The following is a 15,850-nucleotide window of genomic DNA, read 5'->3' as shown; positions in this document are numbered from 1 at the left end:
TGCAGCATGTGGACTCGTAGTTGTGGCACGTGAACTCTTAGTTGTGGCGTGCATGCAGGATCTAGTTCCCTGACCAGGGATCGAACCCGGGCCCTCTTTATTGGGAGTTACCCACTGGACCACCAGGGAATTCCCTAACTCTAGTATAATTGAAGTTTCTGTTTATTAATTTTTACATTTTCCCCCTTTGATCAAGATCTTTCTCTGAATGTATCACTGGTCAAAGAGTCAGATTTTCCAATTTCAGCAGATTTTGTTCCTTAATGCCAGGAGAGGCCTTTCCTGGGTGAAGTGTCCCTTGTTGGGAGGGGAAAATGCACAGATTGGAAAACTGTTGAGGTCACATTTGAGTAACAGAGAGAAGTGGGAGGAAGAACTCCCAGGCACTTTTTTTTTTTTTTTTAAGAGCATAGGCTCAGTAGTTGTGGCGCACAGGCTTAGTTGCTCCGTGGCATGTGGGATCTTCCTGGAGCAGGGATCGAACCCGTGTTCCCTGCATTGGCAGGTGGACTCTCAACCACTGCACCACCTAGGAAGCCCTCCCAGGCACTTTTTATCCAAAGTCCATATATCATCAAGATTCTAGACATTGAAGATCATCTGAAGTGTTATGTTATCATCAAAGGTGTGGCGGACAAATTTCCAACAGGCCTGGTTTGGATATCTTTGGAAAGCTGTCTCATCAGATGTCGTGCTTCAGTTCTGGAAAATCTTTACTTTTGGGTCACCAGGTGACCTGTGCAGGTCCAGTTAGGGTTTGGTGCTTTCTTTGGGTGTGTCACGTGAATCCAAGTGTCCCCTGGCGTTTGATGGCACAAGAGTTGGTTAGTAGTACCTGATAGGGGTCTTTTCATCGAGGTATAAGGAAGATCTTCTGGAGATTTCTTTTCCATTAGATGAAGTCTCCAGGTTACAAGGTGTGATGGTTAAGATCTTCATCTCCTGAGAGTGCACTGTGGAAAGATTGCTCTACCAAAACACAGTTATTTTTAATAGAAGCAATTTGGCCTTTGCAATATTGGACTGTCTCTGCTTTTATTAATTGTGGTTCAAAAGAGCCAAGTATATTGAGAGTCCTATGACTCTCTCAAATGGTGAGAGTTTGAGTTCCAAAAGAGGTAGATGTAAGGTTTAGAAGGACCAGTGGCAATGCTTTGGCCAAGGTATTTGGAGGGCTTCTGCAAATTTTGTCAACTGTCTTTTTTTTTTCTTTTTAAATATTTATTTATTTCTTTATTTCGCTGTGTCAGGTCTTAGTTGCAGCACACAGTGTCTCTAGTTGTGGCATGTGGGCTCTTTAGTTGCGGCATGGGGGATCTAGTTCCCTGACCAGGGATTGAACCTGGGCCCCCTGCATTGGGAGCACAGAGTCTTAAGCACTGGACCACCAGGGAAGTCCCTTTCAATTGAGTCTTAATAATGCTGTTAGTGTGTTTGACTAAACCAGAGCATCGAGGATGGTAAGTGCAATGAAAGTGTTGCAGAACTGGCCAGACATTGCAGACTTGTTGAAGTGCCTGACAAGTAAAATGGGTTCCTCAAATATTTTGAAGTTTGAGAGAAGTTCTCCAGGTTGGGACAATCTTTTCCAAAAAGTCTTTAGCCACAGAAGAGGTGATAGCTTGTCTGTAAGGGAAGGATTCAGTCCAGTGTGAAAATGTACAGACCATGACTAAAACATGTTTATATCCATGAGATGAAGAAAGTTGTTTGAAATCCATTTGCCAGACCTCAAATCGTCCACTAGGCAATTTAAAATACCTGGGAACAGTACCAGCAGGTTCCCTGGGTAGTATTTTGGACAAGCAGGACAAGTGAGGTAGGCACCTTTTTGCGGCCTTGTTAATATTTCCCCACAAATATTGATTCATGAATGCTATCTTTTTGTCAGTAGACCAGTGGTTTAATGCATGTACAGTAGTTAGGACAGGGAATTTTAGAGTCTCCAGTAGACTGGGTTGTTATTTGGTCCAAACCAGAGCTTTCTCTCTTTATCAAACCATCATTTGTTGAATTTCCAATCTTGTTTTTCCTTTTCTGAGGCCAATTGTTGGGCTCCTCTAGCCAGTTTTTCTAAGTTAACATTTGGAAGAATATCCGTTTGGACCGTGAGAGAGGTTTGGCTGCTTTTGGTTCCTTTAAGGGCAGCATTCCTTGTGGAAATGTCAGCAAGGTGATTTCCCTTAGCTTCCAGAGTCAAGTTTAGCAGAATCTTAATAATGGCTGATGTGGCAGGTAAAAGTAATGCATCAAGTAACTCCTGAAGATAGGACATTTAAAATTTTATTTCTTTTGTAAGTAAGGAAGCCACATTGTTTCCACAACATTCCAAAATCATGAACTACTCTGAAAGGATATCTACTATCAGTATAAATATCTGCAGTTTTGCCCTTTGCTAAAGTACAAGCATATGTAAGAGCATATAATTCAGCTTGTTGGGCTGAAGTCATAAAGATCCTGCCCCAACACTATCTAAAGGAGTTGCAATATTGTCTCTCTCTCAACCATCAGTGAACCATAAGATGTCAGTGTTACCCAAAGGAGTTTCCTGCAGATCGTTGACAAGGAGTCTGGAGATGATCCCTCGGGCTTAAGCAGTCATGAGGGACTTTGTTGACAGAAGAAGAGTAGCAGGGGTCAGGTTATTACACTGTAAAAGTGTTAAAGGAGTGGTTAAAGGAGTGGTTAACAAAAAGACTTCATAGGAGGTGAGGCAGCTGACTGAGAAATGTTGAATGTGATGAGAATTCAGGAGGATTTCTACTGCATGAGGTACAAAAATGGTTAAAGGGGATCCCACAGTTTTTTTCTTGGTGGTCTTAACCAAAAGGGCAGTGGCAGTAATGGCTGTAATACCCTATGGATTGATGGTGGTCCCCGTGTTTTTGGGTGAGTACTGCAAGGATATATACAAAAAGGAAAAAGGGAATCTGATAATTGGGATGCCCAAGGGCAGGTGGGTTCATCAAACTCTTGTTTAAGGTCTTAAAGTCTGTGTTGTCTGGTTCTTCCCATAAAATTGGTTCCGGGTTGTTCTTTAGTAAAACATAGGATTGGCCATAGGACAGAAATTTAGAATGTTACCAAAGTGGTAGCCAACTAGCCTGAGAAAACCTCACAGTTGACACTTAGTTTTGGGTTTTGGGAAACTTAGGACACCATGAAGTCTGTCTAGATCTATGTCCAGCTCTTGTTCTGATATCAGATGCCCTAAACATTGAACCTGGGTTTGGGCAAATTGCAATTTTTTCTTGGTGATCTTATGTCCCTTTAAGGCTAAAAGCTTTAGCAAGTGGATGCTGTCTTCCAGTGAGGCGGCTTGAGAAGCAGAGCAAAGAAGCAAATCATTCACATATTACAACAAAGTAGGACCTGTAGGGAACTTTATATGATCCAGATCAGCCTTCAGGATTTATGAGAAAGAAAGACTCTCAGTAAAACCCTGAGTTGTTACTGTCCAGGTGATTTTCTTCTTCTCAAGGGAAGGCAAAAAGAAATTGGCTAGCTTCATCAACTGGAATGCTAAAGAAGGCACTGCATAAATCAATTTTAGTAAGTAATTTACTTTCAGTGGGGATGGGTTTTAGTAGTGTATTAGGGTTAGGAACAACAAACAGTGTGTCAAGGGATAACAGTGTTGTTTATTGGTGCTTAGAGAGCCTAGGGAAACCTCCACCTTTGGCCTTTCGCTTTTCTCACCAGTAAAATGGGAGTGTTACAGGACTAGTACAAGGGATAATGAAGTCTTGAACCTTGTAATCTTCCATTGTGGGTTTTATGCCTTGAAGGGCTTCTTTACTTAAAGGGTATTAATTAATTTTGGGGAGGGGCTTTGAAGGATCTATTTGAATCTTGATGGGAGGTACATTGTGAATTTTGCCAACATCATCTGGCGATTTTGCCCATAAGGAGGGTGGTAACTGATTCAGTAGGGACAGATGATCAGTGTTTCCTGACTCAGCTCTAGTACCGTGAGAGATGAAGCAAATACAAGTTGTCAGAGATTATTTCTTTCACCTGGTTGGCTGCTTTGACTACTACTGTAAAACTCTAGAATTATTTACGCCTTTTGGGAGAAAGAAATTCTGGCATGAGACTTCTCGGCTCAACCTAATACATGGGTTAGGGCAGAGGAACTAAGGAGAAATTGGTGTGTATCTCTCAAGAGGCCAAAACAAAAGGGTATAGGTTCAGAGACAGGAACGTTTTGAGGTTCATTAGCGATCCCCACGATTTGAACTGTTTTAGTACTCTGAGGCAGAGGCTGCTTTTTGTAGTGGTGTTGAACACTGAGAGTATGGCTCTGATGTCATTTAAGACTGGAAGAGATTCATCTCCAATCTGGCAAAATGTTTCTCCAAACCTAGTAAGAGGGAGAATTGGGAAGAGTCCTTTGTTCCTTAGAGTCCCTTCGTTGACAAATTAGGACATTGGAAAGGCTGGTTAGAGGGCTGAAGGCACCTGAAGTGCTTACATTTGTAACAGTCTCTTTCCAATATCCTGACTGTTTGAAGCAATAGCAAAAACTAAGAGGGTTTTGGTTTCATTTAGGGGCTTTTATTTGCTGGACTTGAATGTTAAGAATTTTGGCAGTCTTCCTTTGAGGTGACTCATCTAGAGTGTGAGAGAACTCGTTTGCTAGATTAACTAAATCTGAAGTAGACATGGTTTCCCATTCTATCTTGGTCCATTTTATTAGAAGACAAAGGTCCCAGTTCAGCCCGTTCATGAATATAGAGGTTAAAAGCTACCTAGGTGGAATCAACATCTGAAGGAAAACCAGAATTTTCTTTAAAAATAATTTGAAATTGATGGTAGTAGTTATGAACAGGTTCATCAAATTTTTGTGTGCAAGCCTGAATTTTGTTCCAATCAACAAGCTTTGGAAAAGCCCTAGGAGTAGCCCGATGAAGTCACCTGGAGATTGCCCACGCCTGATCTGATAATGTTAGTGGGCTGGTCTCCAGGTTGTAATTCTAGAGACCTTTCAGGATTTTCCCAATTAGCAGGTTTTTTCTTTTTGTTTTGTTTTGTTTTTTGTTTGTTTGTTTTTTGGCCCTGCCACACAGCTTGCAGATCATAGTTCCCTGACCAGGACCCAGGGATTGAACCCAGGCCCCGGCAGTGGGAGCACCAAGTCCTAACCGCTGGAGCACCAAGTCCTAACCGCTGGACCACCAGGGAATTCCCCCAATAGCAGTTTTTATACAAGGCTGGGCCTGACCTTCACTGACAAGCCTATGAACTAGCTGACATAAGTTGGAGAAACCAGGTTGATAAGTTTGAATGACTATACTAAATTCTTCAGCAAATCTGTGAGGATCTTTGGTTACTCTTGGAAAATCTTTGACTATTGCTTGCAGTTCAGCTTTAGTCCAGGGATTATAAGAAATTAAGAGTTTATCCTCTGGATACTCAGAAGGCTTAATTTTAAAGGGCAGGACTTCCTAGGTGGCGCAGTGGCAAAGAATCTGTCTGCCAATGGAGGGGAAATGGGTTCAAGCCCTGCTCTGGGAAGATTCCACATGCCATGGAGCAACTAAGCCCGTGAGCCACAACTATTGAGCCCACGTGCCACAACTATTGAAGCCCATGCGCCTAGGGCCCGTGCTCCACAATAAGAGAAGCCACTGCAATAAGGCACCTGTGCACCACAATGAAGAGTAGCCCTCACTCACAGCAATTAGAGAAAGCCCGTGTGCAGCAATGAAGACCCAACACAGCCAATAAATAAATAAAATAAATTTATAAAAAAAAAAATTTAAAGGGCAGGTTCTGATATGTTCAGAGGAAAAGGGGGTGGGAGAGTTTTAGTGAAAAAGGAAAATTTAGCCAGAGAGTTAGTATGGGGGAACTGAGGGTATAGAGGAGGTATAAAAGGGAAGAAGGGTGGTGCCAGAGGGTGTCCTGAGCATGAGGGCTGAGGAAGAGGAATATGAGGATTTCGAAGCCTTTTTATCTTTGTTTATTTGCATCAGTCTTATTTTGCAAAGAGACAATTTTAGGCTCCCGAAAACATTTGGAAACCTCAAAATAGCAATCAAAATAGTCATTTCAGTTTTGGAAATTTTAGAACTATGATTGTCCAATTTGGTTTTAAGAAAAGTAAATTTGGGGATTTCACGAGTTCCTTATAATGGCCATTGATGTTCTAACTTGCTTTTGGGTAAATTGGTCCCTTTAGTTAGAAATGTGCATGCAGAAGGACTGTGGTTTTTATACATAAAATTGGTCAGAGTCCCTGTAGTGGGGGTGAGGGGGCACCCTCAAAATATTCAGGTAACTGGGATCCCATTTCTCAGAGATTTTTCTCTATAGTAAAATAATAATTTTCAAACAGCCTAAACAGCTCAAGCGCCTTCTATGCCTAATACCAGCCAGTTCTAAGGGAGCAACCCAGTCATGCAGGAGCCAAACTGAAGGCTGCTCAGCAAAGCTCTAGTGAAATAGCCTAATTCTGCAGGAATGAGCCCGAAGATTTAACAGTGCAGTTCCACCAGAACAGCCCATTTCAAAAGGAATCTGGCCAAAGGCTGAACCAGCACATTTCCAGTGAAACAGCCCCTGTCTCACAGGAATCAATCAGGCCGACGGCTAGTACAGTTATAGTTGAAACAGCCTAATTTTTAAAAGTGTCAGGCCAAAGTGCCAAATAAGTACTCACAGACAGAACAAGGCCTTTCTATTTAATAGAAAGAATGAGTCCTTAAAATAGATACCAAATAAAACCTGGAGAGCTTCTTAACACAAAGAGGGTGGAAGCTCAGATCCAGGAGAAAGACTTACTCTTGAACTTCAGGGTTAGGAAAGAAAGCAGTGGGCATTAATGGGTTGCTTGCCTGTTTTTATAGCCGGGGAACCTGCAGTTATCTGCTGACTGGGCAGCATGTGTATACTTTTAGTGTGCTGAGCGGGAGAAGAATGGGGCAAGTATCTTTCCTTACCTGGGATGGGCAAGGGACATGGCATGCTGCTTGGAAAAGTTTTGGGACATTGCCGTTGTTGCATTGTACAGAGTGATAGGAGCCTGTAGCTCTTTGTTCTGGCAGTATTGGTCCTTTGAGTTTATTTTGCTCTTTGTCCTTGGAGCACACCACATTTCCCCCTCTCTTTATTTAAAGGGCCAATACTTTGGCCCTGTTGAATACCCTGCTCGTGATGGTCTATCTGCCTAGCTCCCTCTCAGGTGTTTGGGAACCCCTTTTGTAAGGGAAAGGGGCGATGATCTCTCTGGCTGCTTCCTGCTGGGCAGAGGCATCGTAGGGCCCTGGATTCCTGTTACCTGCTCTCTGTCAGGGTGTGCCGAGGGAGGGGTGGGGGCTCCATGGAAGATGATGGCAGCTTCTTTAAGTTTTGTCCAGCAGATATTCTTGTTGCATTACCATTTGGAGGTTTATTTGTTGTATCCTAGAAGAGACAAACTTAACAAGCAGGTTAAAAATACATGGCCCGAAGATCAGTGGGAGTATGAAGGCTGCTATAGGCCCCAGGAAGGGGGCTAACCAGGACCAGATATTAGTCGTGAAGTCCCACCAGTCGAATCCCCCTGAGGCTCCTTTCATATACAAGCCGTTAGCTCTTTTAATAATATCCCGAAGGTTAGTTTGAATTTTGCCTGATTGGTTGACAAAAAACCAGCATTCCTCCTTTAACATAGCACAGGTCCCACCTTGGTTAGCTGTTAGTAAGTCTAAAGCGCTCCTATTCTGTAAAACCACTCCTGCTAGAGAATTTATTTGTTCTTGTAGAGTGTTAATTTGAGCGGCTAGGTTAGTAATCTGTTGCATGAGCTCGAGAGAGAGCTGTCGGGCAGGAGGTAGAGGGATACTGTAATTTATAAGGGTAAGATTAGGAGTAATGTATGTAAGGGTACAAGTCCCATCCAGTTGGCTGGAAGACATAAATATGCATTAGATCTGCAGAGGAAATAGATGCGGTTTGTAGGGTCCAAGCAAATGTCTAAAGTGATGTTGAAGTAGGATTTCCCCAAATGGGTATGGGAATATTCTGTGTCCTCATAGGTGGTAGCCAAAGTCATCCCAGCTAAGGGGGAGAGGCAAGCAGTCTTTGAGGGGTGGGAAGATTGTAAGCCCAATTAAAAGAAGGAATAGTAGGGTTCCACCCTATATCATAGTCCTCAGGTGTCTTCAGTTTTCTACAGTCTTCTTGTTTAATATTAGAGGGTTGGAACCAAAAATTGTGGTTCTGCTGGGGACAGTTTGGGGATGGGGTTGGGCAGATGGAGGTCCCAAAATAGCTAGTTTGTGTCCAATCGGTGCTGATATTAGGATATTTGGGAAAGTAAATATAGAAAGGGGAATCAAAATAAGTATGGGGATGGTTTGTTCTGTTGTTGGTTACGGTGTGTGTCAATTGCTAACTTGGTCAGATATTTCTTGAGGGCTTGATTGGCTGTTTCCATCTTGCTTGACACCTGAGGACCATGCTGAATGAAGATAACTGATTTGGAGGGCCTTGCTGACCCCTTGGGTTAGACTTGAAATAGAGGCGGGGCCCTTGTCTGATTGTAAAGAGTGAGGTAGCCCGAACTGGGGTATAACATATTCCACGAGAGCAGTGGTAACCTTGGATGCTCTCTCAGTTTTAGTAGGAAAGGCCTCTATCCATCGCGTGAAGGTGTCCACCATGACTAGGAGATATTTGAAGGCTTTACAAGGGGGCATGTTGGTGAAATCTGCCAATCTTCTCCTGGTTGGTTCTCCCACCTTTGGATTGGATGGAGTAGCAGGGGGAGTTTTATAGCCCCCTCTGGGTTGGCCTGACATATAGATTGGAGGTTGGAGAGGATTCCTTTTCCTGTGAATTTTGTCCCTACCAGTCTGTAAAGGGATTTGGGTCCTAAATGGGTAGCCTGATGAAGGTGGTTCAAAATCTTCCATTGGGAGGCTTCTGGTAAAAGAAGTTTGGTATCTGGGCTTTGTAGCCACCCTTCAAGGGTTAGAGTGAACCCACCGTTTTGTCCCTCTTTAAGTTCTGGTAGTGAGTATCATGGGGCGAAGACTCTAAACTTGGGATCGGGGGGCCTGTAGGACATTTTGGGCAGCCCTTTTGGCCTCTTTGTCCGCCATATTATTTTCTGTAGTTATGTCTGATGCGTCCCGTTGGTGTGTACTGCAGTGGATGATAGCTGTTTCCTTAGGGGATTTTATGGCTTCTAATAGGGCCAGGATTTCTGTTCCATGCTTGATTGGGGTGTTATGTGTGGTTAGAGTAGGCTTCATGGTGGTTGTTAAGGCCATATTTACTGGAGTAAATGATAAAAGTAGCTTTAAGCTTGGTTATAAGATCTTGACCTAACAGAGGTGTAGGACAGGCTGGGAGAACTAGGAAAGAATGTGTGAGTAGAGTATTTTCAAGAGAACAAGGTAAGGAATGTGTAAAACGACCATAAGAGGGTTGTCCGTCTATCCCTGTTAGGAGGATCGAGGAATGGAGAGTGGGACCAGAGAAGGAAGTCAGGGCTAAATAAGCAGCCCCAGTGTCAGTCAGAAAGGTTATTGTAGTCCCTGCAACATCCAGGGTTACCCGGGGCTCCTCCGTTCTTATGGGGAACATAGGGGCCTGTAGATAGTGCCCTGGGCACCTTTGGTCTTCCACATCCAGGAGCCCCAGCTCTAAAGCACAGTCTGGTTCCTGCTCCTGATAGTCATTTACCACCACCAGGGGCAATTGACCTTGATTGTGGCCCAGGGGGCCAGGTCCCGAAGTACCCCAGGTGCTGGATGATTTAGGTGTTGGCCTGCACACTTGAGGGCGGGACGGACAACTCCTTTTCCATTGTCCCTTTTAGTGACCGTAAGGGCACGGGGTATCGGGGGGCGGGGTGCCGCCGTTGCTGACAGTGCGCCCCTGCTGACCGCACTGGTAGCAGGTCAGCGACAGTCTCTGAGAAGAGGGAGGGATTCCCATGGGTCCCTGTCATGAGAGGGGCTGAGGAATGGCAAGGGCCATATATTGAGCATGTCTCTTTGGTTTTTCTTCCTCTCTTAGTTCTCGCCTATTCCTGGAAACCTCCTCCCTATTGTTAAAGACCTTAAAGGCTGTGTGAAGTAGGACAGAGAATGGGGTTTGTGGTCCTTGTTCTAATTTCTGTAGATTTTGCTTGATGTCAGGAGATGCCTGGCTTATAAACTGCAAGTATAGCCTGACCTTCAGAGGTCTCAGGGTCTAGGTTGGTATATCTTCTCATAGCTTCCATTAATCAGGCCTGAAAAAGGGCTGGATTCTCAGAGGGTTCTTGTATAACTTCTCTGAGTTTATGATAATTGACAGGTTTGATGATTGCCTTTTTCATACCTTCTAGTAGACAGGTAATCATGTAATTTCTCCTAGGGAGCCCTCCTGTTGGCCCTTTTTCATTTGCTTGATATTTCCACTCTGGGTCTGCCCGTGGGACTGCTTCTGCCCCTGTTCGGTTCTCATTAGGATTTCGAGCTTATGCCTCATCTGTCTCGGCCTGAGCCAAGGCCCAGATCCTGGTCCTTTCTTCATGTGTACAGCAGGTAGTTAGGATTAAATGAATATCTTGCCACGTTAGGTTAAAGGGTATGGTAAGGGCCTGAAATCCCCTGATAAAAGTGGAAGGGTCCTGGCTAAAGGAGCCTAGTTTGCCCTGGATATGAGAGAGATCAGACATGGGGAAGGGGACAGGAACTCTGATACTATTTAGGTCTCTGTTAGTGACCTCTTATAGGGGAAGCATGTTGGAGCCTGGTTCAGAGTGTTGAGCTGCCTGTGACTGAGTGTGGGGAGGAGAAGGAAGATTTATGTCTGGGTAAGGAAGTGGGGGTTGGGGAGCAGAAGGTTGAGGAGGAGGTGAGTGTGACTGGGGGCAGGAAGGGTCATCTAAAATATATGGTGAAGAGGGAGAGGGGCAGGATAGTGGAGCTGATGGAGAAGGAGAAGGGGGAGGACGAGGCAATAGAGTGGCAGTGGAGAGAGACATGCGACAGGAGTCCCTCAGGCTCGGATTCTGACTGAGGGCCATGAAGGCCTGGATGTATGGAGCCTTAGAATCCTTTCCTGATTTCCGACAATAGAGATTAAATTGGAGGATTGTGTTATAATTTAGTGTCCCATTAAGAGGCCACTGTTCTTGGTCTCCCAATTTGTATTGGGGCCAAGCCTTGTTACAAAAGAAAATGAACCTCTTTTTTTTGAGATTGTCTGGGTCAAACTTCTTCTATTTCCTGAGAATACAATTGAGAGGTGAGTCTAAAGGGATAGACATGTTTGAACCCATTCTTAGCCCTGATGCTGTAGAATGGGGGAGGGGGTATTGAGAACCATTGATGGGCAAAAAGGCATCCCCCTTTGTCTCAGTGACGTCTCTGTGTGTCTGTGGCACCAGTGAGAACTGTGCGCCTGAGGCACAAAATGCCAACCGTCTTGCATCCAACTGAGAGAGGTGGCCCTTGAGAAACCATGTGTCTGAGGCACCCGTGGGAAACCGTGCGTCTGAGGCACCAGTGACAGCAGAGAGGGGAGTTCCTGGTGGTTAGCTGGGCATTGACCCACTGTTAGAAGATCCTCAGGGACAGGAAGAAGTTTTCAGGATGGTCTAGAGGTGTCAAGATCCTTTGGAGTCAGTCCAGGCTGGAGGAGAGGAAGCGGAGGTAATAGGAAGAGAGGACTGAGGATCCTGTCTTTTAACCCTATCAAGGAGGCGGTGGCCAAGGGACTGTGGGCTTTATGTTTTGCTTCAAGCACTGTGTGCCTCACGTTGCACGGAAGTTGTTTTGATGGGGGCAGACGCTCTAATAGCCTGGTTTGTTCCATGACCCCCTTATCCTTTCACGGGAATCTTCAAGCAGCAGGCATCCTAATGGCTTTTAAATGCCTGACCCGTGCCCGCACAATATCAGTTGGCCTAGTCCTCAGTCAGAAGGAAGACAGAAGGACCCTCACCCGTTCTGGGCAGCAGTTACTGGGGCAAAGTGAACTGTGGAGCTTTTGGAACCCACCAGGGTGTGACCCTGGCCATAGTTCATCTGTTGCTTCCACAGGCACTCGCCTGTTCACACAGGGTCCCAAGGAATGAGGAGAGGAAGTGGGGGAGATCTTCCCCCAAGAGAAGTTCCCTGTACGGGCCACCAGATGTCGTGGTCCGAGTGCGGGTTCCAGACACAAGGCAGAATGCAAGGAAGATAGAGTTTTTTAGAGAGAAGGGACACTGCAAGAACAGCAGGCCGACTTCCTGGTAGCCAGGTAAAGTCGACCCTGAGTATGGGTTGCTTGCCTGTTTTTATAGCCAGGGAACCTTCAGTTATCTGCTGACTGGGCAGCGTATGTATGCTTTTAGTGTGCTGAGCGGGAGAAGAATGGGGCAAATATCTTTCCTTATCTGGGATGGGCAAGGGACATGGCATGCTGCTTGGAAAAGTTTGGGGACATTGCCGTTGTTGCATTGTACAGAGTGATAGGAGCCTGTAGCTCTTTGTTCTGGCAATATTGGTCCTTTGAGTTTATCTTGTTTTTTGTCCTTGGAGCACACCACACTCGGGATCGGCAAAAAATTGCAATTTGTGGTCTGCAACCATGGTGAGCCATATGCAAATCCTGCACAACAAGGAGAGGAGAACACTTTTGTAGAGGGGGGAAAGGAAGTTAAGAGGGCTATTGTAAACAGAGTCCGTTGGAGGAACTGAGAGTTTGAAGTATAGTGGCTTTTCTTTTCTTTTTTTGAGGGGGGAGCGGGGCATGCCCTCTAGCATGTGGAATCTTAGTTCCCTGACCAGGGATTGAATCTGTGCCTCCTGCAGTGGAAGTTCATGGAGTCTTAACCACTGGACCACCAGGGAAGTGCTAGTAATGGCTTTTCATTGGCTGAATTGTGACAGGCTTATTGGCTGAGCTCTTGCCAGGCGAGAAGAGGACTCTTTCTTCTTCCTGTTGGTCTCTGCTATCATCATGTAGTGTGAGAGCTTCCCCATCTGGCCTCTGGTCTATATTTTAACTGAAATTTCTGTTTATTAATTTTTACAACACTACTAATCCCTCAAAGTATTTAAAGGCTGGTTATTTATCAAATACTCATGTATTTCATCATTTTCACGTTGCTGAAATTGGGAAATGTCTAACCATCAGTGATGGCGTATTACAACTTAATTGGCAGCAATTCTTTCTTTTTTTTCTTTGTAGAAAATTGGAAATATACAGGAAAGAACTCAGAAGAACATAAAATTTCAGGTAATTCTAACATCTAGACATAGTGTTAATGTTGTGGTGTGTGTTTTTCTAGTCTTTAAAAATCTTTATAGATGTGTAATTTACAGTTTATAATTCAATGTGTACACTTAGATGAGTTTTGACAAACTTGTAACCACACTGCAATCTGATGCAGGTTGTCTCAATCACCCCCTAAAATTCCTCATGGCCCTTTGCTTTCCAGTCTTTTGGAAAAGTACAAACACACATACTATTTTTTTGTCCTTTTTTTCTTTTATAAAATTGAAGTGATGCTGAACATGTCTGGTAGCCATTTGTGAAATCAGAACTTATTTTTATTTTTATTATTTTTAAAAATCTTTTAAATATTTATTTGTTTGCCTGTGCCAGGTCTTAGTTGAAGCATGTGGAATCTTTAGTTGCTGAATTTGGGATCTAGTTCCCTGACCAGGGATCAAACCCAGGCCCCCTGCATTGGGAGCGTGGAGTCTTAGCCACTGGAGCACCAGGGAAGTCCCAAAACATTATTTTTAGAGCAGTTTTAAGTTTACAGCATAGTTGAGGGGAAGGTGGAGATTTCCCATATTACTACTGCCTTTCCTCATTATCAGCATCCCTCACCAGAATGGTACATTTGTTACAATGGACACACATAAGCACCCAAAGTCCATAGTTTACATTAGGATTCATTCTTGCCATTGTACTTTCTGTGGATTTGGACAAATATATAATGACATGTATCTATCATTAGGGCATTATACAGGATATTTTCACTGTCTTAAAAAATTCTGTGCTCTACCTTTTCATCCCTGCCTCTCCCCTAACCCTTGGCAACTGCTGATCTTTTTACTGTCTCCATAGTTTTGCCTCCATAGTTTTCCAGGATGTTACATAGTTGGACTCATACAGTATGTAGCCTTTTCAGATTGGCTTCTTTCAATAAGTAATATGCATTTATGGTTCCTCCATGTCTTTTCATGGCTTGACAGCTCCATCTCTCCTTTTGAAGAGCAAATAACATTCCATGGTCTAGATGCACCACAGTTTATTTATCCATTCACCTACTGAATGCTTGGTTTCTTTCAAGTTTTGGCAATTACGAATAAAGTTGCTATAAACATTTGTATGCAGGTTTTTGTGTGGACATAAATTTTCAACTCTTTGTTGAAAGGAGTATGGTAAAAGTACGTTCAATTTTTTAAGAAAGTGCCAAAGTGGCCATACCATTTTGCATTCCCACCATCAATGAATGAAAATTCCTATTGCTCCACATCCTCACCAGCATTTGGTGTTGTCAGTGTTCTTTTTTAAAATATTTAGTTTATTTATCTTATCTATTTGGCTGCGCTGGATCTTAGTTGCGGCATGCAGGATCTTTAGTTGCGGTATGCAAACTCTTAATTGTGGCATGTGGGATCTAATTCCCTGACCAGGGATTGAACCCCGCCCCCATGCATTGGGTACACCAGAGAAGTCTCCTGGATTTTCTGCATCCTTGATGACATATGATGTGGAGCATCTTTCCATGTGCTTATTTTCTATCTGCATATCTTTTGTGATATGTCTTTTAAGGCTTTTGGCCCACATTTTAACTGGGTTGTTTTCTTATTGTTGAGTTTTAAGGTTTCTTTGTATATTTTGTATATCAGATGCACCTTTTCCAAATGTTTTCTCCCAGTCTGTGGTTTGTCTTTTCATTCCCTTGGTATTGCCTTTTTTTTTCAGAGCAAGTTTTTAATTTTAATGTAGTCCAGTTTCTCAGTTATCTTTCATGGATTGTGCCTTTGGTGTTGTAGCTAAAAAGTAATCACCATACCGAAGGTCATCTGGATCTTCTTCTATATTGTCTTCTAGTTTTATAGCTTTGTGTTTTACGTGTAAGAGCCTGTGATTCATTTTGAGTTACTTTTTGTAAAGACTGTAAAGTCTGTTTCTAGATTCATTTTCTTTGCATGTGAATGTCCAATTGTCCCAGCACCAGTTGTGGAAGGTTCTATCTTTGCCTCATTGTGTTTTCTTTGCTCCTTTGCCAAAAGTCAGTTGACCATATTTATGTGGGTCTGTTTCTGGCTCTCTGTTCTCTTCTATTGCTCCATTTGTCTATTTCACAAATACCACACTGTCTTGATTACTGTAACTGTATATTAAGTCTTAAAGTCAGGTAGTGTCAGTTCTCTTCATTCTTCTCTTTCCATAATGTGTTGGCTATTCTGGGTCATTTGCCTCTGCATAAAAACTTTAGAATCAGTGTGTTGATATTGACAAAATAACTTGCTGGGATTTTAGTTGGGATGGTATTGAATCTATAAAGTTGAGAAGAACTGACATCTTAACAATTTTGAGTCTTTCTATCCATGAACATGGAATATCTCTCCATTTATTTAGTTCTTTGATTTTACTCAGAGTTTTATAATTTTTCCTCATTAAGATGTTATATATGTTTTGTTAGATTACACTTAAGTATTTCATTTTTATGGGGTGCTAATGTAAATGGTATTGTGTTTTTAATTTCAAATTCCATTTATTCATTGCTGGTATGTTGGAAAACAATTGAGTTTCAGGTATTAACCTTGTATCTTGCAACCTTGCTAAAATTGCTTTTTGTAGCCATTTTTTAATTTGATATAAAAAACATTTCTTATATCATTAAACATTCTTTTAA

The 15,850-nt window shown here is 43.1% G+C and overlaps 1 protein-coding gene across 10 annotated transcripts in view; it reads left to right on the top strand.

The window, feature by feature from the left end:
• The window catches only part of RAD54B (RAD54 homolog B), a 107,317-nt gene that overhangs the window by 4,744 nt on the left and 86,723 nt on the right, over positions 1–15,850 (top strand). For 7 of the 10 annotated variants that reach the window (XM_057737407.1, XM_057737401.1, XM_057737403.1 and 4 more), the window contains exon 2: positions 13,162–13,209. The exons of the other annotated variants lie outside the window; for them this stretch is intronic. The gene's annotated coding sequence lies outside the window, so the exon portion shown is untranslated. The remainder of the gene's footprint in view (positions 1–13,161; positions 13,210–15,850) is intronic. 10 annotated transcript variants of the gene reach the window in all.

This window comes from Hippopotamus amphibius, chromosome 5, assembly GCF_030028045.1.
Source record: "Hippopotamus amphibius kiboko isolate mHipAmp2 chromosome 5, mHipAmp2.hap2, whole genome shotgun sequence".
Classification (NCBI taxonomy): domain Eukaryota; kingdom Metazoa; phylum Chordata; class Mammalia; order Artiodactyla; family Hippopotamidae; genus Hippopotamus; species Hippopotamus amphibius.
Note: the sequence above shows the minus strand (reverse complement) of the source record. Positions and strands in the feature narration are given on the sequence as shown.